At 43.8% G+C, this 10,291-nt stretch overlaps 1 pseudogene; it reads right to left on the bottom strand.

Annotated features, from left to right (window-relative positions):
• Positions 1-3,474: 3,474 nt before the first annotated feature.
• LOC133135049 (up-regulator of cell proliferation-like) lies at positions 3,475-8,229 on the bottom strand (annotated as a pseudogene).
• Positions 8,230-10,291: the final 2,062 nt, after the last annotated feature.

The raw sequence follows: 10,291 nt of genomic DNA, 5'->3' as shown, positions 1-10,291 counted from the left end.
CAGACATGGGGAAACCCATTCAACCGCATGTGCGGAAAAACAGACCACTACCCTCCTAAAAAAATGTCAATCAAATTCATAAACTGGAATATTCGTGGGAATAGTTCACAGGCAAAGAAAGTTAAAATTCTAAATCACCTCACCAACTTGCATGCAGACATATGCCTCATACAAGAAACTCACATAACAGACTCTGAGCCTCAGGAGTTAAAATCCTCACAATTCATTCAGGTTCTCATCTACTTACAACTCCAAGAAAAGAGGCGTATCTATTCTAATAAACAAAAGAATACCATTAATCCATAATGCAACAATTACTGATCCTGAAGGAAGATATTATCATCAATGCCTCCATTAATAGCAACAGTATCACCATTGCAAACATATATGGCCCCAATGTTGATGATCCTATTTTCTTTCATACATTTTTCTCTTCACTAAATGATATTTCAAATTCAGCAATAATAATCGGAGGCGACTTCAACACCGTCATCAACCCTGCTTTAGATGCTCTAGCCACACAGGTAATACTAGACACTGGCACACCACCAAAACACTGAAACAGTACATGAGTGATTTTGGTCTTGGTGATAGCTGGCGATTAAAAAACCCATCATCCAGAGAATACACATACTTCTCCCCAGTTCATAAATCATTCTCTCGCATAGACTTTTGCCTCACAAGTAACTCAATCATATCTGATATTTCAGACTTTAAAATCCACCCCATCATAATCAGTGACCATGCCCCTGTGTCCTTCAATCTAAACACTATGCAATTCAAACTACCCCAGACCAGATGGCGTTTCAATATCTCACTGCTTAAAGATGCTGATTTCAACACCTTCTTCACTAAAGAATGGGCATCCTTCTTGGAAATAAACGATTCTCCAGAAACACACACACACGCACACACACACACTCACACACTCACACACACATTCATGCACAGACATGCATACACACACACATGCACATACATGCACACACACAAACACACACACACACACACACACACATGCATACACATGCACAGACACACAAACACACACACACACACATGCATACACATGCACAGACACACAAACACACACACACACACACACACTCACACATGCATACACATGCACAGACACACACACACACATGCGCACACACGCACACACACACACACTCACACACACATTCATGCACAGACATGCATACACACACACATGCACATACATGCACACACACAAACACACACACTCACACACACATGCATACACATGCACAGACACACAAACACACACACACACACACTCACACATGCATACACATGCACACACAAGCAGACACACTACACACACCATCACACACACACCTGTTTCCCCCACAACTTCATCAAATACACTCTTGCCATTCTGTATGTCTTGGAAAAAGAAACGCTCTCATCTTTATTTCAGCGACGACCTTGCACGATATTTTTTTAAATCCAGACGTGTGCCTGGAAGATTCATGTCCGGTGGAGGTTTTCCGAGCGGGTTCGGTTGATGGGGTGCATGTGGGTGCATGGTGCTTCCTTCTTTTCACTCATTTTGCAGTTCTAAACCACACATTTTGCAAAACCCAACACACAATTCTCTATATTTGGCACAATCTTCATTGCTAAAGGAACTTCATCGGCCAGCGTGCCACTGTTGAGGTTCCTGGCCAGCATCCTCCATCACCATTTGCGCTCACCAAGGCATCCTCCATCACCATGTGCGCTCACCAAGGCATCCTCCATCACCATGTGTGCTCACCAAGGCATCCTCCATCTCCATTCAACCCCTGGCCCCTACAATAGTGCTCATCCCATCACTGTCCTGAACACGCGACACAATATCCTCACTCAAGCTGAGCAGATGGATGGCCCAGAGCAGCCCAGGTACGTTGTCATCATGTAAGTTTCAACCGGGCTGCTCTGGTCCGCAACGGGTCCATCAAGCACCCACGTTTTTCCGTTCTTTATCTACCAGCATGTTCTCCAATTACAGCCCAATTGAGGAGTTTTTTTCAGCTTGGGGTTGGAAGATATATGAACGCAGGCCCGATGAGCTCATACCCCTCCTACAAGCAATGGAGGAAGCATGTGCTGCTGAAGCATATCAGGGCTGGATTCATACAGCTGCTGAAGCATATCAGGGCTGGATTCATACAGCTGCTGAAGCATATCAGGGCTGGATTCATACAGCTGCTGAAGCATATCAGGGCTGGATTCGTATAGCTGCTGAAGCATATCAGGGCTGGATTCATACAGCTGCTGAAGCATATCAGGGCTGGATTCGTCAGGCCCTGCTGCTTGGCCTGGGAGAACATTGCCTGTGATGTCGATGAGGTCCTGCGGCCAGACAGAAACGAAAGGCACCATGCAGCCTAATTTCGATAGTGTTTTCCACTCATCATAGTGTTTTCCATTGAGCGTATCAGTGTTCAATTGGTTCTTAGAAACGTCTATTCATTTGATGGTTTGTGTGTGTCATTTGAAGATTTTGCGATGGCACAAGGTTGTTTTGAATGCAGCGTTTGCTTTTGCAAGAGATTTGTGGAGTTTTTGGATTTGTGTTTACCGTTTTAAGAAAATGAACCATGCTTTCAGAAAATGTCAGCATTTGTCGCCATCTAGTGGCAGCTCAGTTCAAGGCAGTGACCAAAATACAGAACTGTACATTTAATTTCAAATGAAATTAGACATTTATTTTATTTATATTTTGATAATGCCAATGAGTAAATGTTCAAATGTGTCACAATTCCCCCAAAAAAACATATTTCAATTAAAAGGCACCAAACCAAGTTCATTTATAACAGCCAAGCAAAGAGTGATGAAGAGATAATAATGTGGCTAATGGCAGATGCAGGTCATGTGATTTATGAATAGAAAAGACATAGGAAGGATAGAAAAAAGTAAATAATGAAATAGAAAAAATATTTTTGTAAATTTTGTAAGTTCTCTTTGATACAGCCCATATGGTGAAGGTCTCACCATAAAACAAACTTGAAATTTAACCATCCCTGATTATGCAACACAGCAATGGAATAATGTACAAAGATCAGCCATGCTAATTCAGAGACAGTGTATATAGATACATGGTAATCGGTCATGATAGAGGTACATTAAAGTATGGATATGATTTTATAAGTATAATAACTGGCTGATGGTATTATCTCCCATAGAACCTGACCCAGAGAAGACTGAGTAAAGAAACGCAGGGGGGTCAGTATCAGTGATCGGGAATTCTTGATCTTTCCAAACTTCAGGGATGGTTTCATTCAATTGTCCCCTTTAAAAATGACTTAATTTCACTGTGTAAAACCCACACTTCTTACATTCCATTGAACTAGACTGTGGCTGTATGCTTAACCATTATGAGTTGCACCTGTGAGGAGACAATTTAATATTAATTCCACTCAGAAGATTATCATCAGCCCCACTGAAACAGGCTGTATGATCAATTTATTTTAATCTCGTTTCCATCTGGAAGGATTCCTTCAGGCTTGCCATGGCTTGGGCCTGGGTAATGCCTCTCCATTGGGAGGGAATGTCAGCAGGCTTGGCTCCATATTCCTTGGCAAACTCCTTGTTAAACCTGGTGAAGATGTACTTCCAGTAGTCTGAGGCCTGGATGCTGGTGTCAGGCTGGATGCGCCAGTCACGGTAAATGCTCCGATACTCCTTGAACGGATGCCATTTTCCCTCTGTTTCAGCCGAGCTGAATTTTATCTGACTGGCAACACTGGTGGAGCAGATGTCACACACTCATTTCTCGAAGGCTTCAAATCTGTATCTCCCGATCCCCTGAGGACGGTGAATGGAGGCAAAGTGCTCTGCGTGGTTCTTGCCATCAGCTTCACAGGGGGCCTTGCAGAAGGGACACTGCCTCCCACAGCCAAACACCCTGTTAAACAGCTCCTTCTGTGGCTGAAAGGGCAGTGAGGTCAGCCTGGCCCTCACATCCCCACCTTTCTGAAACTCTGCGGTAAAGGACTGCCCCATTTCATCCACAAGCACCTCCAGACACCGGGAAAAGTCTTCTGGCTTGGCAGTGTTTAAGGCCAGGACTGCTCTGAGAGGGTCTTTAGGGATGACAAGCTCCTTCTGTAGGTCACAACAGATATCCTGAATGAACTGCTGAATGTTCTTGGCCTCCTCACCACTTCCTGCTGCTTGTTTGCTGGCCTCTGTCTGTGCTTTCTTAATGACCTCTTTTAGTCTTTTAACCATCACCTTCAGGTGTTTAATCTCAATCTTGCTGAGGCCATCTCCCTCCGAGAACAGTATAACCGTCTTCTGCAATATCCAGTCCTGTACAAAAGTCTTGTAATTATTTATGTATCTCACAAAGTCCTTAAAGTTAACTTCTGAAAGCAGCTGCTCAAGGATTGAAAACTGGAAGAAGGTTCGAGTGCTGAAGTCAATGGCTTTCTGCCCTGTCAACACTTCTTCCACAAGGTCAGGGCCCAGAGATTTGGTGATGCATTCCTTCACTGCAGGTGCAAGACAGTTGTAGGTAAACTCTACAGCTTTCTTCTGACACTGGTCTTGTTTAAGGAACAGGTCCTTAAAGTCAGCACAGTACTGTGCCTTGAACTGTTCCAGACAGTGACGGGGGTCATTTGCATGGATAAAATCCTGATGCATTTGAAGAAACCCCCGTGCTGCATGTCCACAGATGTGGATCTTCAACCTGGCCTGAAACTCAGCACTTGTTTCCAGATCATTGCTCCTATCCAGGTTTACATCTACCCTGCAAAGCAGCTCTGTTATGTATGTGTTATGGTAATCAGTATGTGGTATTTTTCTCACTTTCTCATCCACAAACTGCTTGCTGTCCTCGATGATGTGATCAGCCATTTCTTGTGTCTTTTCCTTCTGCTGATCTCTGATTAATTTGTTCCAAAGATTCTGCCACATTCCATCTTTCCCCTTCACTTTGAACGGCTCTCTTCCGCACTCCTGCAAGTTCTTCACTTCTGACAGTATTTCACGTACTGCGCTGCATTTTCTCTCTAAGTTAACCCACAGCTGGTTGTAGGTGTCTTGCACAATGTCTCGTTCTTCCATGCCAGAGAACTGCAGTTTTGCCACAGTCTCATCCCACATCTTCTCAAATTCATTGTTCAGCTGTTGATCTGACAGCTCTTTACTTTTCCTGCATTTCTCAATCAAGTCCAGCACCTTCTGCTCCATTGTGGCTGTGTGGTTTGTGTGGATGTCCTCAAACTTGAATATACCCTTTCTAATCTCCACTGCTGCCTCAAGCTTGTTTTTCACAGAGTTCTCTGTCTCCCTCCTAATGGTTTTGGCTGTGCTGATGAAGTCCTCCTTGTACTTCTCTACCAATTGAACATGTCTATCTGGTCTCTTGTAGAATTCATTGAGGTTGTCCAAAATGTGCTGTTCCTCTTCTGCCAGTTTCACAGAGGCCTCACTTTTCAGGTGGATCAGCAAGTTGGCAATATTGGAGGATGGCTGAGTCTGTGCTGCTTCTATTCCAAAGTTTGATACCTTTGTCTCAGTGTCCATTAACCAGGAGTACATGATCTTCCTGAAGTCCCACTCCCAATTGTTGAACTCAATACAAAGCTGAGCATAAGCTTCAGCCACAAGGCTGTTGCGGAAGCTGAAGATGAAGTTCTCATACTTCACTGCTTTCCATAAGCTCCTGGTCCATTCAATGAACTCATTGATTGTGTGTGCTGAGCACTTTCCAGATTTTTGTTCCAGAAACTTTTCAATCACACTTCTCTTGAAACGATTCACAGACTCACTGTAGCCAGCATTGACCGATGCCATGGGAGGGTTGCCATGCCAGAGCCCAGGGATGTACCAGTTGTTTTTCTCTGGATCGTACTCCATGACATCAGTAAATGTTTTATTGTTTCCCTTCTTTTCCATCTTAGCTGCTGCTTGGGTCATCTCATTCAGCTGCTCCAGCAGAAGCTTCCTGTCCCTCATGTTCTTGTCATGAGCAGAGATGTCCGGCACATTCTGGTGCACAAACAGACAACTGGGTTTTCTCCCGACTTCTTTCATGCGTAGGAAGGCGTGCACCACAATCTGCAGGATGTCCTTCATCTCTGTGCAGTTCTCCATGGCGATATTGATGACTGTGATGTCACTCAGCCCCACCACCAGAGTGGCCAGTTCATTGTCATGCTCATAACTGTCATCCAACTGGGCCAATTCTGGTGACTTCAGACCTTCAGTGTCAATAACCATGATGTAATCACACCCAAGCTGCCTCTTAAAATCCTCTTTCACTCTGATGAGGAGCATGAAGGCCCCTCTGGTGCACCTGCCACTGCTGACAGCAAACTGGACCCCAAACATGGTGTTCAGGAGGGTGGACTTCCCAGTGCTCTGTACCCCCAGTACAGTGATCACCCGGATCTTACATTTATCCTGTGTGAGATGACGGAGTTCCTTTAGAACCTGTGTAACCCACTCCAGAGGAATGTTGGATGCGTCTCCATCCACCAGCTCCAGAGGAAAGCCTTCTTGCAGCAGCTCGGCAGCCAGACGTGGCAGGCGCTGGATCTCAGAGGTGGGGCCTTCAGGGAGTGAGCAGGCTGACTCATACAGCTGACCCATTTCCCTCAGGAAGTGCTCCATCCCCAAGGAGCAGCTGGAGATCTTCCTGTCCAACTCTGCAATGAGCTCCTTGTTTTCTGGGGAATTCTGACACTGTTCCTTGTACTTTGCCTGTAGCAGTGGAAGGGTTTTGCATGAGAGGTTGTCCAGGTTGATCCTCATCCACTTGAGGAAATACTTGCGCTCCTCTGTGGGACTGAACATCGCACAGATGAAACGGGACATAGACTCTGAGATGTTGTGAGCCCTCTGCTCTGCTCTGAGTTTCTTCCTCTGATCTGAAAGCTCATTCCTGTAAATTTCTGGGTTTTTCTCTCCAGCATTTTTCATCCTGCACTGTTCCTTCTCTAGTTTGGCCAGCTGTTTCCATGCAGTCCCTTGCAAGAACAGCTCCTTCTCCTTGAAGCTGGGAATATCAGATATTTCTCCTGTGATTTCTTCAGCCTTCTCCTTGCCCCACTTACAGCAGGTGTAATCTTCATCAACATGGATCCCAAACTCATGGGAGACAGCAGACATCCCTTCAACACTCTTTTTGAACACATCTCTCTCTAAAATGTCACTGATAGCAGAACGTAGTTTATTGACAAATTCTGCATCATTCATCTGCGGACCCTTTATGATTATGTTACCAGGTCGTAGCTGTAACTCAGAAATGCACCTCCCGAACTCATTCTTATTGAAGCTTTTGCTCTGTGAATTGCTGATCAAGAACCAATGAGCCAGAGTGTTTTTGGAGTCCAGAATTTTGCATTTGGACCCAAAATCATCACAAAACACAAATATGGCAGAAGAGGTTTGGCAGAGGAAAGCATACTGAGTTTCAAAGTCTCTGAGGTCCCCACGGAGGTTAGCTATAGCCAGTGGCTCAGAGAAGATGTCAATATCTCTCTTACCACTAGGCAGATACCAGCTGATTTCCACCAGCCCATTGGAAATCCTCCTTGGGGTGTCACCACACTGCATGTTTTTGTGAACAAAGGTGTCGTGGTACTGCTGAGGGTTGCTGAGGACCTGGTTCAGAATGTGAGACTTGGACATGCTGCTGTTTCCCAGCCTCACAAAAGAGACCATGGGGAGGTCAGTGAGAGCAATGCTCTCCTCCACAAACCCTCTTGGGTCCTCCAAAGAGCGTGGCTTGTACTTTTTCACAATATCCCTCATGGCCCACAGCATTAAAGTGCACTGCTGGGTATCACACATAGGAAGCAGCAGAGGCACAGAGAACTGGCACATAGACATTTTCAAAACCATCTCCTGCTGGAGAAAACCATCTGAGCACAGGAAAACAGCAGTTATGAGGTCCAGGGAGTTGACTGTGTTTCTGTGGAGTTGTGGATTGTCTAGTAAGTCCAGTAAGATGTCCAGGTTCTGGGGTGACATGTCCTGTTTAGAGGTGCACCTCACACTCCTAGCAGTCACATTCACCATCATCAGCTTCCTCAGGAAACACCATGGCAGATCTTTCAGGGACTGGATGCTTTCATCAGATAATGTCTCTCCATCAATCTGCAGCACCTGGCTCAGAGTCAGCTTGTTCTTCAGGTGGTGTTCCAGTCCCAGGTCTCTCAGAAGCTCCTCCAGACTGGTTCCTGTCATTGGGGATGAAAGCTGCATTACTACACGTAAATATGTACAGTTACAAAGATTATATTGAAATTGAAACAGGGTTTACAACCCTGACCTAGTCATAGACCTTAAAACTATTTTTCTACATCAACAAATCCTGTTCCACTATAAGAATAAAAATATACAATTCAGAATTTGCATGAATAAACACATTGGCTGTGTCTGAAATGGCTCACTATTCACTCAATATTAAACTAGATTGACCGTCAGCCATCTTATTCTAGTGTCCGAATTCTAAAATCTAATTTTACTCAAACTTTGAAGGCACTAGAAATGTCACACAATGCACCGTAAAATCTAGTCAACAACCGTGGTCTTTAAAAAGGAGGATACCAACCATGCTTCAGACATGTGCAAAACATTAAGCTAGCATTTGCGTTGGACTAAACTTGCCTTGTTAACATAATTTTGGAATAAAGTTCAGTGTCAAATGTCATCCAGGTTCGTTACTAAGCATTAGGATGAGCTATCCTGTTTGGAAAGCTTTTTTTTCCCCCCACCATGGGCATGCTTTATATTAAGCTTTATAAAAATATACATATGAGAATAAAAGGTTAATTTTATTTCCTTTAAAAAATGTGGGTTTAATAGAAAAGTTTGCTTTTCTGATCATTCATGTGGCTGAACAAAAAGATATGCAGATGGTTTGTATTTGGAGAGATTTCTGGAAACTTGAGGACTTCTTCCAAAGACCTGCATGTTGGTAGCAGTAAGCATTTGAGAGTAATTTTATCATCAATGCAGTAAGTGCATTGTAGGGATTTACGCAGTAGTTGCGCCTCATCATAAATCAAGGGGCCAACTTTTCAACTACTAGTTTCACCAATTGATATGAATTCGCCCCCTAATGATACCTACATATTCCGCAAAAAACCCTATTTTCCCTTTGGACTCCATTCATGTTGAAAAATGTGACACTAATATACTGATGTTCAATCTATATTTGTAAGGGAGCAGGGGCAGGAGACCAAGAGCGACCGGGAAGGGATCACAAAGTTACCAACGATAAGTTGGATAACCACTAATATAGGTGAGAAAAGAACAGAAAACGGGAGAGACTCCTTGGCGGACTACCTACTGAAACAAAACCGTGAAAGTGCAAAATAGCACAAAATCACTAAATAAGTGGGCGAGTTTTGTGAGAAAAGAACGGAAAAAGGGAACCCAAACTCCCCGGCCATACGGCAACCAAAAATCTGACCTGAACTATAATGGTCAGGAAAAAAACAAGATTTTTTTACCGGCAGCCTCGAACGGGCTAAACCTTAAGCACCAAACTCTGCCACTCGCTCCTCTAAACAGAAGCAGAAGTAGGTAAGTAAGTTAAGTAAGTAAAGATGAGAGAGAATGAGGGAGAGGATATGAGGAGTCAAGCCAGGAGGAATTCATTACTAGCCAGAATAAACCGCAAGTATTTCCTGCCTTCACAAAGCAGAGTGTGTTCTGATCACTTCATTCAAGGTAGAACCTTGCCAGATCAAATTGATTAATGCCAGTGTTGACAACTAACTGCTAACGTTAACGCTAGTAAAGCAGGGCAACATTCGCCGTCTACTTACCTAATGTTAGCTGGCTGGTTAATGTTAGCTAATGTTAGCTAGCGTTCACTAATTTACGTTAACATAAGCAGAGAGAGAGCCTTCTTAAATGAGCACACTGGCCACTGATCTAGTAATCTTGAATAGTGTTTCAATAGGCTAAACAGCTCTGTGGCTGTAATAAATGTGTTGTAAAATTAATCAGCCACCTCAGCTACATTTATGATATCTTCCCTTTATTTTCAGGCAAACCGGAGTGGCAATTGTCAAGTTGTCCATATCGAATGGATCTAATCCATTGATAAGACCTTCTTTTTTTCTTCCATATCGTCTCTGTGATGGTTTATCAAGTGTCTTTATGTTTCATGCTGCTATTGGTCGGTTATAGTTGTCATTTGTAATATTTTGTCTGCATGCCTTGACAGAGGTTAATATTATGGCCTGCTGATGCACTGCACTGCATAGAGTGTGAAGTTCAGTTCACTGTGCATCCGTACATAATATGGCCGCGT

Source organism: Conger conger, chromosome 8 (assembly GCF_963514075.1).
Source record: "Conger conger chromosome 8, fConCon1.1, whole genome shotgun sequence".
In the NCBI taxonomy this organism is placed as follows: domain Eukaryota; kingdom Metazoa; phylum Chordata; class Actinopteri; order Anguilliformes; family Congridae; genus Conger; species Conger conger.
Note: the sequence above shows the minus strand (reverse complement) of the source record. Positions and strands in the feature narration are given on the sequence as shown.